This window comes from Oncorhynchus mykiss, chromosome 12, assembly GCF_013265735.2.
Source record: "Oncorhynchus mykiss isolate Arlee chromosome 12, USDA_OmykA_1.1, whole genome shotgun sequence".
NCBI lineage: Eukaryota > Metazoa > Chordata > Actinopteri > Salmoniformes > Salmonidae > Oncorhynchus > Oncorhynchus mykiss.
In genome coordinates this window covers 69,826,680-69,844,800 of record NC_048576.1, presented here as the reverse complement: position 1 = coordinate 69,844,800, position 18,121 = coordinate 69,826,680, and positions in this window count along the sequence as shown.

Sequence of the window (18,121 nt, the reverse complement as noted above, 5' to 3'; positions counted from 1 at the left end):
ACTGAAGTGTTTCCATTATTTTGGCAGTTACCTGTAGATGACAGATATATAAGATAGATAATATAGATAGATAAGATAGATAGATGATATAGATAAGATAGATAGAAAGTAGGTAGGTAGGTATGTACTGTAGGTAGGTAGGAACAGTAAGATATGTACTGTAGGTAGGTAGGTTGGAACAGTAAGGTATGTACTGTATGTAGGTAGGTAGGTAGGTAGGTAGGAACAGTAAGGTATGTAATGTAGGTAGGTAGGCAGGAACAGTAAGGTATGTACTGTAGGTAGGAACAGTAATGTATGTAATGTAGGTAGGTAGGTATGTACTGTAGGTAGGTAGGCACAGTAAGGTATGTAGGTAGGTAGGACTAGTAAGGTATGTACTGTAGGTAGGTAGGTAGGTAGGAACAGTAAGGTATGTAATGTAGGTAGGTAGGCAGGAACAGTAAGGTATGTACTGTAGGTAGGAACAGTAATGTATGTAATGTAGGTAGGTAGGTATGTACTGTAGGTAGGTAGGCACAGTAAGGTATGTAGGTAGGTAGGACCAGTAAGGTATGTACTGTAGATAGGTAGGTAGGTAGGTAGGAACAGTAAGGTATGTAATGTAGGTAGGTAGGCAGGAACAGTAAGGTATGTACTGTAGATAGGAACAGTAATGTATGTACTGTAGGTAGGTAGGTATGTACTGTAGGTAGGTAGGCACAGTAAGGTATGTAGGTAGGTAGGACCAGTAAGGCATGTAATGTAGGTAGGTAGGAAAAGTATGGTATGTACTGAAGGTAGGTAGGCAGGAACAGTAAGGTATGCACTGTAGGTAGGAACAGTAAGGTATGTACTGTAGGTAGGTAGGGAGGAACAGTAAGGTATGTACTTTAGGTAGGTAGGTAGGTAGGTAGGTAGGTAGGTAGGTAGGTAGGTAGGTTGGTAGGTAGGTAGGTACTGTAGGTAGGTAAAAGGTAGGTAGAAGGTAGTTAGGTACAATAAGGTATGTACTGTAGGTAGGTAGGTAGGTAGGTAGAAACAGTAAGGTATGTACTCTAGGTAGGTATGTAGGTAGGTAGGTAGGAACAGTAAGGAATGTTATGTAGGTAGGTAGGCAGGAAGAATAAGGTATGTACCGTAGGTAGGAACAGTAAGGTATGTACTGTAGGTAGGTAGGGAGGAACAGTAAGGTATGTACTTTAGGTAGGTAGGTAGGTAGGAACAGTACAGTATGTACTGTAGGTCGGTAGGAACAGTACGGTATGTACTGTATGTAGGAAGGTAGGCAGGAACAGTAAGGTATGTACTGTAGGTAGGTAGGTTAGAACAGTAAGGTATGTATTGTAGGTAGGTAGGTAGGAACAGTGAGGTATGTACTGTAGGTAGGTAGGTGGGAACACATTGTATCCTTAATTTACTGAAGTGTTTCCATTATTTTGGCAGTTACCTGTAGATGACAGATATATAAGATAGATAATATAGATAGATAAGATAGATAGATGATATAGATAAGATAGATAGAAAGTAGGTAGGTAGGTAGGTATGTACTGTAGGTAGGTAAAAGGTAGGTAGAAGGTAGTTAGGTACAATAAGGTATGTACTGTAGGTAGGTAGGTAGGTAGGTAGAAACAGTAAGGTATGTACTCTAGGTAGGTATGTAGGTAGGTAGGTAGGAACAGTAAGGAATGTTATGTAGGTAGGTAGGCAGGAAGAATAAGGTATGTACCGTAGGTAGGAACAGTAAGGTATGTACTGTAGGTAGGTAGGGAGGAACAGTAAGGTATGTACTTTAGGTAGGTAGGTAGGTAGGAACAGTACAGTATGTACTGTAGGTCGGTAGGAACAGTACGGTATGTACTGTATGTAGGAAGGTAGGCAGGAACAGTAAGGTATGTACTGTAGGTAGGTAGGTTAGAACAGTAAGGTATGTATTGTAGGTAGGTAGGTAGGAACAGTGAGGTATGTACTGTAGGTAGGTAGGTGGGAACACATTGTATCCTTAATTTACTGAAGTGTTTCCATTATTTTGGCAGTTACCTGTAGATGACAGATATATAAGATAGATAATATAGATAGATAAGATAGATAGATGATATAGATAAGATAGATAGAAAGTAGGTAGGTAGGTATGTACTGTAGGTAGGTAGGAACAGTAAGATATGTACTGTAGGTAGGTAGGTTGGAACAGTAAGGTATGTACTGTATGTAGGTAGGTAGGTAGGTAGGTAGGAACAGTAAGGTATGTAATGTAGGTAGGTAGGCAGGAACAGTAAGGTATGTACTGTAGGTAGGAACAGTAATGTATGTAATGTAGGTAGGTAGGTATGTACTGTAGGTAGGTAGGCACAGTAAGGTATGTAGGTAGGTAGGACTAGTAAGGTATGTACTGTAGGTAGGTAGGTAGGTAGGAACAGTAAGGTATGTAATGTAGGTAGGTAGGCAGGAACAGTAAGGTATGTACTGTAGGTAGGAACAGTAATGTATGTAATGTAGGTAGGTAGGTATGTACTGTAGGTAGGTAGGCACAGTAAGGTATGTAGGTAGGTAGGACCAGTAAGGTATGTACTGTAGATAGGTAGGTAGGTAGGTAGGAACAGTAAGGTATGTAATGTAGGTAGGTAGGCAGGAACAGTAAGGTATGTACTGTAGATAGGAACAGTAATGTATGTACTGTAGGTAGGTAGGTATGTACTGTAGGTAGGTAGGCACAGTAAGGTATGTAGGTAGGTAGGACCAGTAAGGTATGTAATGTAGGTAGGTAGGAAAAGTATGGTATGTACTGAAGGTAGGTAGGCAGGAACAGTAAGGTATGCACTGTAGGTAGGAACAGTAAGGTATGTACTGTAGGTAGGTAGGGAGGAACAGTAAGGTATGTACTTTAGGTAGGTAGGTAGGTAGGTAGGTAGGTAGGTAGGTAGGTAGGTTGGTAGGTAGGTAGGTAGGTAAAAGGTAGGTAGAAGGTAGTTAGGTACAATAAGGTATGTACTGTAGGTAGGTAGGCAGGAACAGTAAGGTATGCACTGTAGGTAGGAACAGTAAGGTATGTACTGTAGGTAGGTAGGTAGGTAGAAACAGTAAGGTATGTACTCTAGGTAGGTATGTAGGTAGGTAGGTAGGAACAGTAAGGAATGTTATGTAGGTAGGTAGGCAGGAAGAATAAGGTATGTACCGTAGGTAGGAACAGTAAGGTATGTACTGTAGGTAGGTAGGGAGGAACAGTAAGGTATGTACTTTAGGTAGGTAGGTAGGTAGGAACAGTACAGTATGTACTGTAGGTCGGTAGGAACAGTACGGTATGTACTGTATGTAGGAAGGTAGGCAGGAACAGTAAGGTATGTACTGTAGGTAGGTAGGTTAGAACAGTAAGGTATGTATTGTAGGTAGGTAGGTAGGAACAGTGAGGTATGTACTGTAGGTAGGTAGGTGGGAACACATTGTATCCTTAATTTACTGAAGTGTTTCCATTATTTTGGCAGTTACCTGTAGATGACAGATATATAAGATAGATAATATAGATAGATAAGATAGATAGATGATATAGATAAGATAGATAGAAAGTAGGTAGGTAGGTAGGTATGTACTGTAGGTAGGTAGGAACAGTAAGATATGTACTGTAGGTAGGTAGGTTGGAACAGTAAGGTATGTACTGTATGTAGGTAGGTAGGTAGGTAGGTAGGTAGGTAGGTAGGTAGGTAGGTAGGTTGGAACAGTAAGGTATGTACTGTATGTAGGTAGGTAGGTAGGTAGGTAGGTAGGTAGGTAGGTAGGAACAGTAAGGTATGTAATGTAGGTAGGTAGGCAGGAACAGTAAGGTATGTACTGTAGGTAGGAACAGTAATGTATGTAATGTAGGTAGGTAGGTATGTACTGTAGGTAGGTAGGCACAGTAAGGTATGTAGGTAGGTAGGACCAGTAAGGTATGTACTGTAGATAGGTAGGTAGGTAGGTAGGAACAGTAAGGTATGTAATGTAGGTAGGTAGGCAGGAACAGTAAGGTATGTACTGTAGATAGGAACAGTAATGTATGTACTGTAGGTAGGTAGGTATGTACTGTAGGTAGGTAGGCACAGTAAGGTATGTAGGTAGGTAGGACCAGTAAGGTATGTAATGTAGGTAGGTAGGAAAAGTATGGTATGTACTGAAGGTAGGTAGGCAGGAACAGTAAGGTATGCACTGTAGGTAGGAACAGTATGGTATGTACTGTAGGTAGGTAGGGAGGAACAGTAAGGTAGGTAGGTAGGTAGGTAGGTAGGTAGGTAGGTAGGTAGGTAGGAGGAACAGTAAGGTAGGTAGGTAGGTAGGTAGGTAGGTAGGTAGGTAGGTAGGTAGGTAGGTAGGGAGGAACAGTAAGGTAGGTAGGTAGGTAGGTAGGTAGGTAGGTAGGTAGGTAGGTAGGTAGGTAGGTAGGAACAGTAACGTATGTACTGCAGGTAGGTAGGTTGGAACAGTAAGGTAAATCAAATCAAATCAAATGTTATTTGTCACATACACATGGTTAGCAGATGTTAATGCGAGTGTAGCAAAATGCTTGTGCTTCTAGTTCCGACAATGCAGTAATAACCAACAAGTAATCTAACTAACAATTCCAAAACTACTGTCTTATACACAGTGTAAGGGGATAAAGAATATGTACATAAGAATATATGAATGAGTGATGGTACAGAGCAGCATAGGCAGGATACAGTAGATGGTATCGAGTACAGTATATACATGAGGTGAGTATGTAAACAAAGTGGCATAGTTAAAGTGGCTAGTGATACATGTATTACATAAGGATGCAGTCGATGATATAAAGTACAGTATATACGTATGCATATGAGATGAATAATGTAGGGTAAGTAACATTATATAAGGTAGCATTGTTTAAAGTGGTTAGTGATATATTTACATCATTTCCCATCAATTCCCATTATTAAAGTGGCTGGAGTTGAGTCAGTGTCAGTGCCAGTGTGTTGGCAGCAGCCACTCAATGTTAGTGGTGGCTGTTTAACAGTCTGATGGCCTTGAGCTAGAAGCTGTTTTTCAGTCTCTCGGTCCCAGCTTTGATGCACATGTACTGACCTCGCCTTCTGGATGATAGCGGGGTGAACAGGCAGTGGCTCGGGTGGTTGATGTCCTTGATGATCTTTATGGCCTTCCTGTAACATCGGGTGGTGTAGGTGTCCTGGAGGGCAGGTAGTTTGCCCCCGGTGATGCGTTGTGCAGACCTCACTACCCTCTGGAGAGCCTTACGGTTGTGGGCGGAGCAGTTGCCGTACCAGGCATACAGCCCGCCAGGATGCTCTCGATTGTGCATCTGTAGAAGTTTGTGAGTGCTTTTGGTGACAAACCGAATTTCTTCAGCCTCCTGAGGTTGAAGAGGCGCTGCTGCGCCTTCTTCACGATGCTGTCTGTGTGAGTGGACCAATTCAGTTTGTCTGTGATGTGTATGCCGAGGAACTTAAAACTTGCTACCCTCTCCACTACTGTTCCATCGATGTGGATAGGGGGGTGTTCCCTCTGCTGTTTCCTGAAGTCCACAATCATCTCCTTAGTTTTGTTGACGTTGAGTGTGAGGTTATTTTCCTGACACCACACTCTGAGGGCCCTCACCTCCTCCCTGTAGGCCGTCTCGTCGTTGTTGGTAATCAAGCCTACCACTGTTGTGTCGTCCGCAAACTTGATGATTGAGTTGGAGGCGTGCGCAGTCGTGGGTGAACAGGGAGTACAGGAGAGGGCTCAGAACGCACCCTTGTGGGGCCCCAGTGTTGAGGATCAGCGGGGTGGAGATGTTGTTGCCTACCCTCACCACCTGGGGGCGGCCCGTCAGGAAGTCCAGTACCCAGTTGCACAGGGCGGGGTCGAGACCCAGGGTCTCGAGCTTGATGACGAGCTTGGAGGGTACTATGGTGTTGAATGCCGAGCTGTAGTCGATGAACAGCATTCTCACATAGGTATTCCTCTTGTCCAGATGGGTTAGGGCAGTGTGCAGTGTGGTTGAGATTGCATCGTCTGTGGACCTATTTGGGCGGTAAGCAAATTGGAGTGGGTCTAGGGTAGGGTGTCAGGTAGGGTGGAGGTGATATGGTCCTTGACTAGTCTCTCAAAGCACTTCATGATGACGGAAGTCGTTTAGCTCAGTTACCTTAGCTTTCTTGGGAACAGGAACAATGGTGGCCCTCTTGAAGCATGTGGGAACAGCAGACTGGTACAGGGATTGTATTGTAGGTAGGTATGTACTGTAGGTAGGTAGGTAGGTAGGTAGGAACAGTGAGGTATCTACTGTAGGTAGGTAGGTGGGTAGGAACAGTAAGGTATGTACTGTAGGTAGGTAGGTAGGTAGGAACAGTAAGGTATGTACTGTAGGTAGGCAATAGGTAGGAACAGTAAGGTAGGTAGGTAGGTAGGTAGGTAGGTAGGTAGGTAGGTAGGTAGGTGGGAACAGTAAGGTATGTTCTGTAGGTTGGTAGGTAGGTAGGAACAGTAAGGTATGTACTGTAGGTAGGTAGGTAGGAACAGTAAGGTATGTACTGTAGGTAGGTAGGTAGGTAGGAACAGTAAGGTATGTACTGTAGGTAGGTAGGTAGGTAGGTAGGTAGGAACAGTAAGGTATGTACTGTAGGTAGGCAATAGGTAGGAACAGTAAGGTATTTACTGTAGGTAGGTATGTACTGTAGGTAGGTAGGTAGGAACAGTAAGGTATGTACTGTAGGTAGGTAGGTTGGAGCAGTAACGTATGTACTGTACGTAGGTAGGTAGGTAGGAACAGTAAGGTATGTTATTTAGGTAGGTAGGTAGGTAGGTAGGTAGGTGGGTAGGTAGGTAGGTTGGAACAGTAAGGTATGTACTGTAGGTAGGAACAGTAAGGTATGTACTGTAGGTAGGTATGTAGGTAGGTAGGTAGGTGGGTAGGAACAGTGAGGTAGGTACTGTAGGTAGGTAGCTAGGAACAGTAAGGTATGTAATGTAGGTAGGTAGGTAGGTAGGTAGGTAGGAACAGTAAGGTATGTACTGTAGGTAGGAACAGTAAGGTATGTACTGTAGGTAGGTAATAGGTAGGAACAGTAAGGTATGTACTGTAGGTAGGTAGGAACAGTAAGGTATGTACTGTAGGTAGGTAGGTATGAACAGTAAGGTATGTACTGTAGGTAGGTAGGAACAGTAAGGTATGTACTGCAGGTAGGTAGGTAGCAACAGTAAGGTATGTACTGTAGGTAGGTAGGTAGGTAGGTAGGTAGGTAGGTAGGTAGGTAGGTAGGTAGGTAGGTAGGTAGCAACAGTGAGGTATGTACTGTAGGTAGGTAGCTAGGAACAGTAAGGTATGTACTGTAGGTAGGCAATAGGTAGGAACAGTAAGGTATTTACTGTAGGTAGGTAGGAACAGTAAGGTATGTACTGTAGGTAGGTAGGTATGAACAGTAAGGTATGTACTGTAGGTAGGTAGGTATCAACAGTAAGGTATGTACTGTAGGTAGGTAGGTCAGTTGGTCAATTGCTTGATAGATATAAGCAACTGCCAAAATAAAGGAAACACCAACATAAAGTGTATTAATAGGACATTGGTCCACCACGAGCCAGAACAGCTTCAATGCACCTTGACATAGCGTCTACAAGTCTCTGGAACTCTACTGGAGGAATGCAACACCATTCTTCCGCAAGAAATTCCATCATTTGGTATTTTGTTGATGGTGGTGGAAAACGATGTCTCAAGCGCCGCTACAGAATCTCCCATAAGTGTTCAATTGGGTTGAGATGTGGTGTCTGAGACAGCCATGGCTGTTTATATCGTTTTCATGCTCATTAAACCATTCAGTGGCCACAATCAACCTTTCAGTGACGCTAAGCATGATGGGATGTTAATTGCTTAATTAACTCAGGAACCACACCAATGTGGAATCACCTACTTTTAATACACATTGTATCCTTAAGTGTTTCCATTATTTTGGCAGTTACCTGTAGATGATAGATAGATAAGATATATAAGATAGATAATATAGATAGATAAGATAGATAGATGATATAGATAAGATAGATAGATCGATAGATAGATAATATATATATATAGATAAGATAGATACATAATATAGATAGATAGATAGATAGATAGATAGGAGTATTATTTACTGCTAGGTTCAGTCGGTGTTATATTGAGTACTCTTCTCTATCCTGCCAGAGGGAATTGGAGAGAGAATGTAAACAGAGGACTCATTTAAAATCCTGACAAGAGACCTAACATTATTCTAATGAAGATACAAATATCTGCAGAGTCTGTGTGGATGTAAGAAGTGCTGGGGATGCAGATGCTGTGTTGGTGCTGCTGCTGATGTTGATAGAAACAAGAGCATAAACAGGTGGCCAGAGAGGAAGAGAGGACTAGTGGAATAGTGGGGAAAGACACAAATGATCACGCTATGCAACAGTGTTTACTAAGGTCCAATTAAATGCAAGGGAATCCTATTGTGAGAGGATTCAAGTAGCCAATCAGGTATTAAGGGTCATCTAAATCCTTTTGCTCTTTATCGTATATGCAAGAAAAACAGAGGAGATATGAAACTGTTGAATGTCTGTAGATTTCACTGCCAGACTAAAGCTGCTCATTATGTATGGCAACGGCAGAGACCCACTTTGAATGAGAGATGCACGAGCAGTCTCTCTCTAGCTCTCTCTGCACGCACGCACACACACACTCATGCACACTCATACACGAACCCAGATGATCAAACAATGGGCACACACAGAGCACACTCACAAACATGTTTTCTCCCTCTCTTGTCTCTCTCTCTCTCTCTGTGTATTTATTCCAGACGTACTGTGCTAGGCTGTGTGAAACCAAGCTCCAGATAAAAGGATAGCTGCTCTACCTGGCTGGCACCTCCACCCCCGTCCCCCTCACATTGGCAGTACCCGCTCCTCTCCTCCCCTCCTCACCCAGGCACCCACCATCACCTTCACCCTGACAGCTCATCACCCGCCCGTTGTACTCTCCCAGTCACTGTCCACACGCTAGACCCCGTGACACAGCCTGTCAATCACAGAGTGGGAGGGAGACAGAGAGAAGGGGGAGAGAGAGAGAAAGAGGGAAGGGGGAGAGAGAGAGAGAGAAAGAGAGAAGGGGGAGAGACAGAGAGAGATAAGGGGGAGAGAGAGAGAGAGAGAGAGAGAGAGAGAGAGAGAGAGAGAGAGAGAGAGAGAGAGAGAGAAAAGAGGGAGAGAGAGAGAGACAGAGATAGGGAGAAGGGGGAAAGACAGAGAGACAGAGATAGAGAGAAGGGGGAGAGACAGAGAGAGAGAGAAGGGGGAGAGACACAGAGAGAGAGACGGGGGAGAGACAGAGAGAGAGAGAGACATAGAGAGAGAGAGAGAGACAGACAGAGAGAGACAGAGAGAAGGAGGAGAGACAGAGAGACAGAGATAGAGAGAAGGGGGAGAGACAGAGAGAGAGAGACGGGGGAGAGACAAAGAGAGAGTGAAGGGGGAGAGACAGAGAGAGACAGACAGAGAGAGACAGAGAGAAGGGGGAGAGACAGAGAGACAGAGAGAGAGTGAAGGGGGAGAGACAGAGAGAGAGAGAGCGAGAGAGAGAAGGGGGAAAGACAGAGAGAGAGTGAATGGGGAGAGAAAGAGAGAGAGAGACAGAGAGAGAGTGAAGGGGGAGAGACATAGAGAGAGAGAGAAGGGGGAGAGACAGAGAGACCCAATTGCCAAAGCACATGCTACCTGCAGCATATCTGGAGCTTTTCCAGTGAACACATAATCACATGAAATATGGATGTTTCCTTATCTTTGCACTGCTCCCTCCCTGCAGTGCACCACAGTCCTAATCAGTGCATCCCTGTCAGTGGCAGGCAAGGCGTCGCATTAATAAACACCCAAGCAGTGAAGGTGTTACACCAACCACAGCAGTGGTTTTCTAAGGAGAGAGAATGGTGGTAAGTCAATCAATCAATCAAATGTATTTATAAAGCCCTTTTAACATCAGCAGATGTCACAAAGTGCTGTACAGAACCCCCGCCTAAAAACCACAAACAGCAAACAATGCAGGTGTAGAAGCACGGTGGCTAGGAAAAACTCCCTAGAAAGGCAAGAACCTAGGAAGAAACCTAGAGATGAACCAGGCAATGAGGGGTGGCCAGTCCTCTAATGGCTGTGCTAGGTAGAGAGGAACCAGGCTCTGAGGGGTGGCCAGTCCTCTAATGGCTGTGCTAGGTAGAGAGGAAGCAGGCTCTGAGGGGTGGCCAGTCCTCTAATAGCTGTGCTAGGTAGAGAGGAACCAGGCTCTGATGGGTGGCCAGTCCTCTAATAGCTGTGCTAGGTAGAGAGGAAGCAGGCTCTGATGGGTGGCCAGTCCTCTAATGGCTGTGCTAGGTAGAGAGGAACCAGGCTCTGAGGGGTGGCCAGTCCTCTAATGACTGTGCTAGGTAGAGAGGAAGCAGGCTCTGATGGGTGGCCAGTCCTCTAATGGCTGTGCTAGGTAGAGAGGAACCAGGCTCTGATGGGTGGCCAGTCCTCTAATGGCTGTGCTAGGTAGAGAGGAACCCGGCTCTGAGGGGTGGCCAGTCCTCTAATGGATGTGCTAGGTAGAGAGGAACCAGGCTCTGATGGGTGGCTAGTCCTCTAATGGCTGTGCTAGGTAGAGAGGAACCAGGCTCTGATGGGTGGCCAGTCCTCTAATGGCTGTGCTAGGTAGAGAGGAACCAGGCTCTGATGGGTGGCCAGTCCTCTAATGGCTGTGCTAGGTAGAGAGGAACCAGGCTCTGAGGGGTGGCCAGTCCTCTAATGGCTGTGCTAGGTAGAGAGGAACCAGGCTCTGAGGGGTGGCCAGTCCTCTAATGGCTGTGATAGGTAGAGAGGAACCAGGCTCTGATGGGTGGCCAGTCCTCTAATGGCTGTGCTAGGTAGAGAGGAACCAGGCTCTGAGGGGTGGCCAGTCCTCTAATGGCTGTGCTAGGTAGAGAGGAACCAGGCTCTGAGGGGTGGCCAGTCCTCTAATGGCTGTGATCGGTAGAGAGGAACCAGGCTCTGACGGGTGGCCAGTCCTCTAATGGCTGTGCTAGGTAGAGAGGAACCAGGCTCTGATGGGTGGCCAGTCCTCTAATGGCTGTGCTAGGTAGAGAGGAACCAGGCTCTGATGGGTGGCCAGTCCTCTAATGGCTGTGCTAGGTAGAGAGGAAGCAGGCTCTGAGGGGTGGCCAGTCCTCTAATAGCTGTGCTAGGTAGAGAGGAACCAGGCTCTGATGGGTGGCCAGTCCTCTAATAGCTGTGCTAGGTAGAGAGGAAGCAGGCTCTGATGGGTGGCCAGTCCTCTAATGGCTGTGCTAGGTAGAGAGGAACCAGGCTCTGAGGGGTGGCCAGTCCTCTAATGACTGTGCTAGGTAGAGAGGAAGCAGGCTCTTATGGGTGGCCAGTCCTCTAATGGCTGTGCTAGGTAGAGAGGAACCCGGCTCTGAGGGGTGGCCAGTCCTCTAATGGATGTGCTAGGTAGAGAGGAACCAGGCTCTGATGGGTGGCTAGTCCTCTAATGGCTGTGCTAGGTAGAGAGGAACCAGGCTCTGATGGGTGGCCAGTCCTCTAATGGCTGTGCTAGGTAGAGAGGAACCAGGCTCTGATGGGTGGCCAGTCCTCTAATGGCTGTGCTAGGTAGAGAGGAACCAGGCTCTGAGGGGTGGCCAGTCCTCTAATGGCTGTGCTAGGTAGAGAGGAACCAGGCTCTGAGGGGTGGCCAGTCCTCTAATGGCTGTGATAGGTAGAGAGGAACCAGGCTCTGATGGGTGGCCAGTCCTCTAATGGCTGTGCAAGGTAGAGAGGAACCAGGCTCTGATGGGTGGCCAGTCCTCTAATGGCTGTGCTAGGTAGAGAGGAACCAGGCTCTGAGGGGTGGCCAGTCCTCTAATGGCTGTGCTAGGTAGAGAGGAACCAGGCTCTGAGGGGTGGCCAGTCCTCTAATGGCTGTGATCGGTAGAGAGGAACCAGGCACTGACGGGTGGCCAGTCCTCTAATGGCTGTGCTAGGTAGAGAGGAACCAGGCTCTGATGGGTGGCCAGTCCTCTAATGGCTGTGCTAGGTAGAGAGGAACCCGGCTCTGAGGGGTGGCCAGTCCTCTAATGGATGTGCTAGGTAGAGAGGAACCAGGCTCTGATGGGTGGCTAGTCCTCTAATGGCTGTGCTAGGTAGAGAGGAACCAGGCTCTGATGGGTGGCCAGTCCTCTAATGGCTGTGCTAGGTAGAGAGGAACCAGGCTCTGATGGGTGGCCAGTCCTCTAATGGCTGTGCTAGGTAGAGAGGAACCAGGCTCTGAGGGGTGGCCAGTCCTCTAATGGCTGTGCTAGGTAGAGAGGAACCAGGCTCTGAGGGGTGGCCAGTCCTCTAATGGCTGTGATAGGTAGAGAGGAACCAGGCTCTGATGGGTGGCCAGTCCTCTAATGGCTGTGCTAGGTAGAGAGGAACCAGGCTCTGATGGGTGGCCAGTCCTCTAATGGCTGTGCTAGGTAGAGAGGAACCAGGCTCTGATGGGTGGCCAGTCCTCTAATGGCTGTGCTAGGTAGAGAGGAACCAGGCTCTGATGGGTGGCCAGTCCTCTAATGGCTGTGCTAGGTAGAGAGGAAGCAGGCTCTGAGGGGTGGCCAGTCCTCTAATAGCTGTGCTAGGTAGAGAGGAAGCAGGCTCTGAGGGGTGGCCAGTCCTCTAATGGCTGTGCTAGGTAGAGAGGAAGCAGGCTCTGAGGGGTGGCCAGTCCTCTAATGGCTGTGCTAGGTAGAGAGGAACCAGGCTCTGAGGGGTGGCCAGTCCTCTAATGGCTGTGCTAGGTAGAGAGGAAGCAGGCTCTGAGGGGTGGCCAGTCCTCTAATGGCTGTGCTAGGTAGAGAGGAACCAGGCTCTGAGGGGTGGCCAGTCCTCTAATGGCTGTGCTATGTAGAGAGGAACCAGGCTCTGAGGGGTGGCCAGTCCTCTAATGGCTGTGCTAGGTAGAGAGGAACCAGGCTCTGAGGGGTGGCCAGTCCTCTAATGGCTGTGCTAGGTAGAGAGGAACCAGGCTCTGATGGGTGGCCAGTCCTCTAATGGCTGTGCTAGGTAGAGAGGAACCAGGCTCTGATGGGTGGCCAGTCCTCTAATGGCTGTGCTAGGTAGAGAGGAAGCAGGCTCTGAGGGGTGGCCAGTCCTCTAATAGCTGTGCTAGGTAGAGAGGAACCAGGCTCTGATGGGTGGCCAGTCCTCTAATAGCTGTGCTAGGTAGAGAGGAAGCAGGCTCTGATGGGTGGCCAGTCCTCTAATGGCTGTGCTAGGTAGAGAGGAACCAGGCTCTGAGGGGTGGCCAGTCCTCTAATGACTGTGCTAGGTAGAGAGGAAGCAGGCTCTTATGGGTGGCCAGTCCTCTAATGGCTGTGCTAGGTAGAGAGGAACCCGGCTCTGAGGGGTGGCCAGTCCTCTAATGGATGTGCTAGGTAGAGAGGAACCAGGCTCTGATGGGTGGCTAGTCCTCTAATGGCTGTGCTAGGTAGAGAGGAACCAGGCTCTGATGGGTGGCCAGTCCTCTAATGGCTGTGCTAGGTAGAGAGGAAGCAGGCTCTGAGGGGTGGCCAGTCCTCTAATAGCTGTGCTAGGTAGAGAGGAAGCAGGCTCTGAGGGGTGGCCAGTCCTCTAATGGCTGTGCTAGGTAGAGAGGAAGCAGGCTCTGAGGGGTGGCCAGTCCTCTAATGGCTGTGCTAGGTAGAGAGGAACCAGGCTCTGAGGGGTGGCCAGTCCTCTAATGGCTGTGCTAGGTAGAGAGGAACCAGGCTCTGAGGGGTGGCCAGTCCTCTAATGGCTGTGCTAGGTAGAGAGGAACCAGGCTCTGATGGGTGGCCAGTCCTCTAATGGCTGTGCTAGGTAGAGAGGAACCAGGCTCTGAGGGGTGGCCAGTCCTCTAATGGCTGTGCTAGGTAGAGAGGAACCAGGCTCTGATGGGTGGCCAGTCCTCTAATGGCTGTGCTAGGTAGAGAGGAACCAGGCTCTGATGGGTGGCCAGTCCTCTAATGGCTGTGCTAGGTAGAGAGGAACCAGGCTCTGAGGGGTGGCCAGTCCTCTAATGGCTGTGCTGGGTGGAGATTAGAAGAGTGCATGTCCATTAAGGCCAGATTGTTCTTCAAGATGCTGATAGTGATGACAGTCTGCAGCTACTAGAAGGGTGCTATTTTCCTGGCTGCTGTCCACTCCCCCAGAATCTCATCTGCTCCTCGACACACACAGACAGACGCACAAACACACATGCACACACACCTCAGCCCGTCTGTACAAGGCACGCCACTGTGAGCCAGCCCAGCGGCGACACTCTAGAGTCCTCCTCTCCTTCTCCCTCTTTGGCTCTCTTCCTTCCTCTCAATTTCTGACATCCTTCATCTAAGTTGGGACTAGTGGGAACACGCTGCAGGCCGCTTCAGGGAGCATCTGTTATCTGGTGAGAGTCATTCTTCTCCATCTCCCTCTCATCAGAATGGCCTTGTGCTTGTGTGATATCTGGTCACGTCAAATAACTCAGGAGGCCTTCATTTTTGGAGTGGCTCTGATTGTGTGTGTGAAGGAGAAACAGATGGATAGAATGATAAGATAGAAGGATAGACAGGGAGACCCTGTCTATAGGGTCCATATACCTCCCCCTGATCCAATTATTTGGAGAGAATGGTTTTGACATGTACCACAGTGCTCGACTAATGGATTCTTAATAGACTACAACTGACAAAGTGTCTATGGGCACAAAGCTATTGAATTTCAAGCAATTCATGGGAGCTCCATAGGCAATTAACCTACTATTTTAACACTGCAGGAGTCAACCTCAATCAGAACCATGGGGTTTAAGGTGAACAAGATAAATAATTGTGGCACTGACCCTTGATGCCTTTATTCTACAACCTAAGCTCCCAATAATGACGGGAGAGATTATAGTAGTAGCTGACATTGAGGAATGAAGCGGGATGTTCAAATCCCTGATGAGTCGGGTGGTTTTTGAATGGTGGGCTGATATTTTGGGTGCTGGTGGGAGAGTGAGTACATGTAAATAGCATAACCAATCACGCACAGATAGACAGACAGACAGACAGACAGACAGACAGACAGACAGACAGACAGAGGTCCCTCCCTGCATGTCTGATGAGGAACATGCTCACTGAGCTCAAAACAAAGACAGGAGACAGGAGAGGAATCATGCTACGTGAGTAAATGTGTTTTCACATTCATGAAAGGAACATGTTTTGATTGCAATGTCAGAGTGACGTAGTAAGTTGTCTGCTATAAAAAATAAATAAAGAGGGTTTCGGCATCACTGTGCCTTCTTCAGGGTGATGTAGTAAACCATAGTAATCTGGAATACAATAGAAACGTGAAGCATGTGTGAGCTGATTCAGTGTCTGTGTGAGACAGTGTGTGGTGTGCATGTGCGCGTGTGTGAGAGAGAGCGAGCGAGAGAAAGAGGGAGAGAGAGTGTGTGTGCAGGCAACCGCAGGGTGCATGTGACGCGTCTAGTGCAGTAGTGCCTAGGTAGACGTTAATTGCATGCCCGCTTCCAACGTGCTTGCATACTCTCGCTTACACCTCGCTGCTGCCGGCTAGCCCTTGTGGGGAATTGGGGAGCAGCTTCATGCACAAGTCTCCCCTTGCCAGTACAAAGCCTCTCCATGACATGTATCCACTTCTGACCCGGAAACCGGACTAAAGTCTGGCGGCGCTGGGGTGTCTGGTGACGGGGGCAGGAGTGAATGCACCGGGAGCGCTTAATCAGACCCTGCACGCCAGGGGCACAGGGCTATTACGGTCGCCAGCAGCTGGGACTTGAGTGGCAGCTGCTCTCGGCAGACCCATGTGTGACTGAGCAGCCCTATTTAGTAGCCATACTGCTCACCCCAGCTGGGGAGAGGCCTAGAAAAGGTGGCTTAAAAATCACTCCATCCTGGATAGGTTACCGCACCTATTGGGAGAGCCACTCAGTGGTCGAAAATTGCTGAAGAAAATAATTCCCCTGAAACTGGCGACATGGAACTTCAGAACTCTTGGACACTGACGACAATAGCGAAAGACCCCATCAGAGAACAACTTTAATTGCTGCAGAACTAAGGCGCTACATTGACATTGCTGCCCTGAGTGAAGACCAGGTTCCTGGATGAAGGGTCCCTGAAAGAGGAGGGAGAAGGTTAAACCTTCTTCTGGAAAGGTTACCCTCTGAGTGGACAACATCAGCACGGTGTGGGACTGGCAATTAAGAACAGCCTTCTACCCAGCCTCACCGAAACACCTGTTGGCATAAGTGAAAGACTCATGTCTCTCCGTATCCCCCAAGCCAAGATGCGTTGTGCTACTCATCTCAGTGCATACGCACCAACGTTACCATCTGAAAATGAGACAAAGGACACCTTCTACCAGTCACTAGATGAAGCCCTTCACCGCATCACCGGGAATGACAAGATCTTTCTGCTGGGTGACTTCAACACTAGGGTGGGACAGAACAACAGGATATGAAGCGGAGTGCTGGCTAGGCATGGTGTCGGCCAGGTCAATGAGAACGGCATGAGACTGTTAACTCTATGTGCCGAGCACGATCTCATTGTCACAACCACCTTGTTGCAGCAGAAGAACAAATATAAAACATCAGGGATGCACCCACGCTCCAAACACTGGCACCGGATTGACTACGTCATAGTGAGACGTTCTGACACTAACACCAGGACTGGTTCGATGAGAACTCTTCCACCATCACAGCCTTACTGGACAATATGCACAAAGCATACAGGGCTACTCTCAACAGCCCCACATCTGCCACCCTTCACAGGGATTGGCGTGCATCACGCAAGGAAGTGCAAACTGCCTTGTGTGCTCTGCAGAACTAACGTGGACGACTAAGGCATAAGAAATCCAAATTTATGCCGATAAAAACGACATGCACAATTTCTACAACTCAACTAAAGCTATCTATGGCCCAAGAAGTGCCTCCATCACCCCCATGAAAACGGCTGATGGTCTGACTCTCTTGAAGGACCAAAACCAGATCCTATGAGGTGGGCTGACCACTTTGAAGCACTTCTCAATCAGCATTAACCTACAGACCACTCCATCCTGGAAGAACTGCCTGTCCGTCCACCCATTCAAGACCTCAACCATTCGCCAACCTTCAGCTATCCGTTCCCTCAAGAACAACAAGACTCCTGGCACTGACAGCATCCCGGCAGATCTACTTAAGAAGGGAGGTTACTTCTGCACCAGAACGATCCACCAGTACATCCTTTAGGTTTGGGACATGGAGATTGTCCCCCAACAGTGGCGGGATGCAAACATTGTCACCATCTATAAGAACAAGGGTGACATCCCTTCTGGCTGTTGCCGGCAAGGTCCTGGCCAAGGTGATGCTACATGGGCTGGTGAACAACATCACAGAGGAACTGCTGCCAGAGTCACAATGCGGCTTCAGAAAGAACAGGAGTACGGTGGACATGATATTCACGGCACGGCAACTCCAGGAGAAGTGCTGTGAACAACAACAGGACCTTTTCATGGCCTTTGTCGACCTCTCCAAGGCCTTCAACACTGTGAGCAGGGAACTACTATGGGCATTCTACAACAAATTGGCAACATCCTTTGCCAGTTCCATGATGGATGATGGCTCGGGTGGCCATAGGAGGGCAGGAGGCAGTGCCTTTTGTAGTAAGTATCGGTGTGAGGCAGGGTTGTGTGCTGTCACCTGTACTCTTTAACATGTTCTTCTATGTGTCACCCAACTTCTCCACAAGGAGCTTGAGGACAGCAGCGGTGTTGCGGTGGATTTCGGGCTGGAAGGAAACCTGTTCAACATCAGGAGGCTCCAAGCAACCACCAAGGTCTGTACGGAGCGAGTTCTTGAGCTGCAGTATGCTGATGACTGTGCTCTTGTGGCCCACACTCCGCCCTTGTAGCGGCTGTGAGGGTCTATAGCAGGATAGGACTGTCTATCAACACCACCAAGACAGAGGTGGTCAGCCAATGGAGATCCAGTCCTCCACCCACCATGGCAGTCTTCACCATTGAACACAAATCACTGGCAATAGTTCCGTCCTTCAACTGAGCAGCATTCTCTCGAGGACTGCAGCATCGGCCTTGAAATTCTAAATAGGATCAAGCAAGCATCAGCTGCCTTCAGGAAACTCAGACGCAGGGTCTTCCAAAA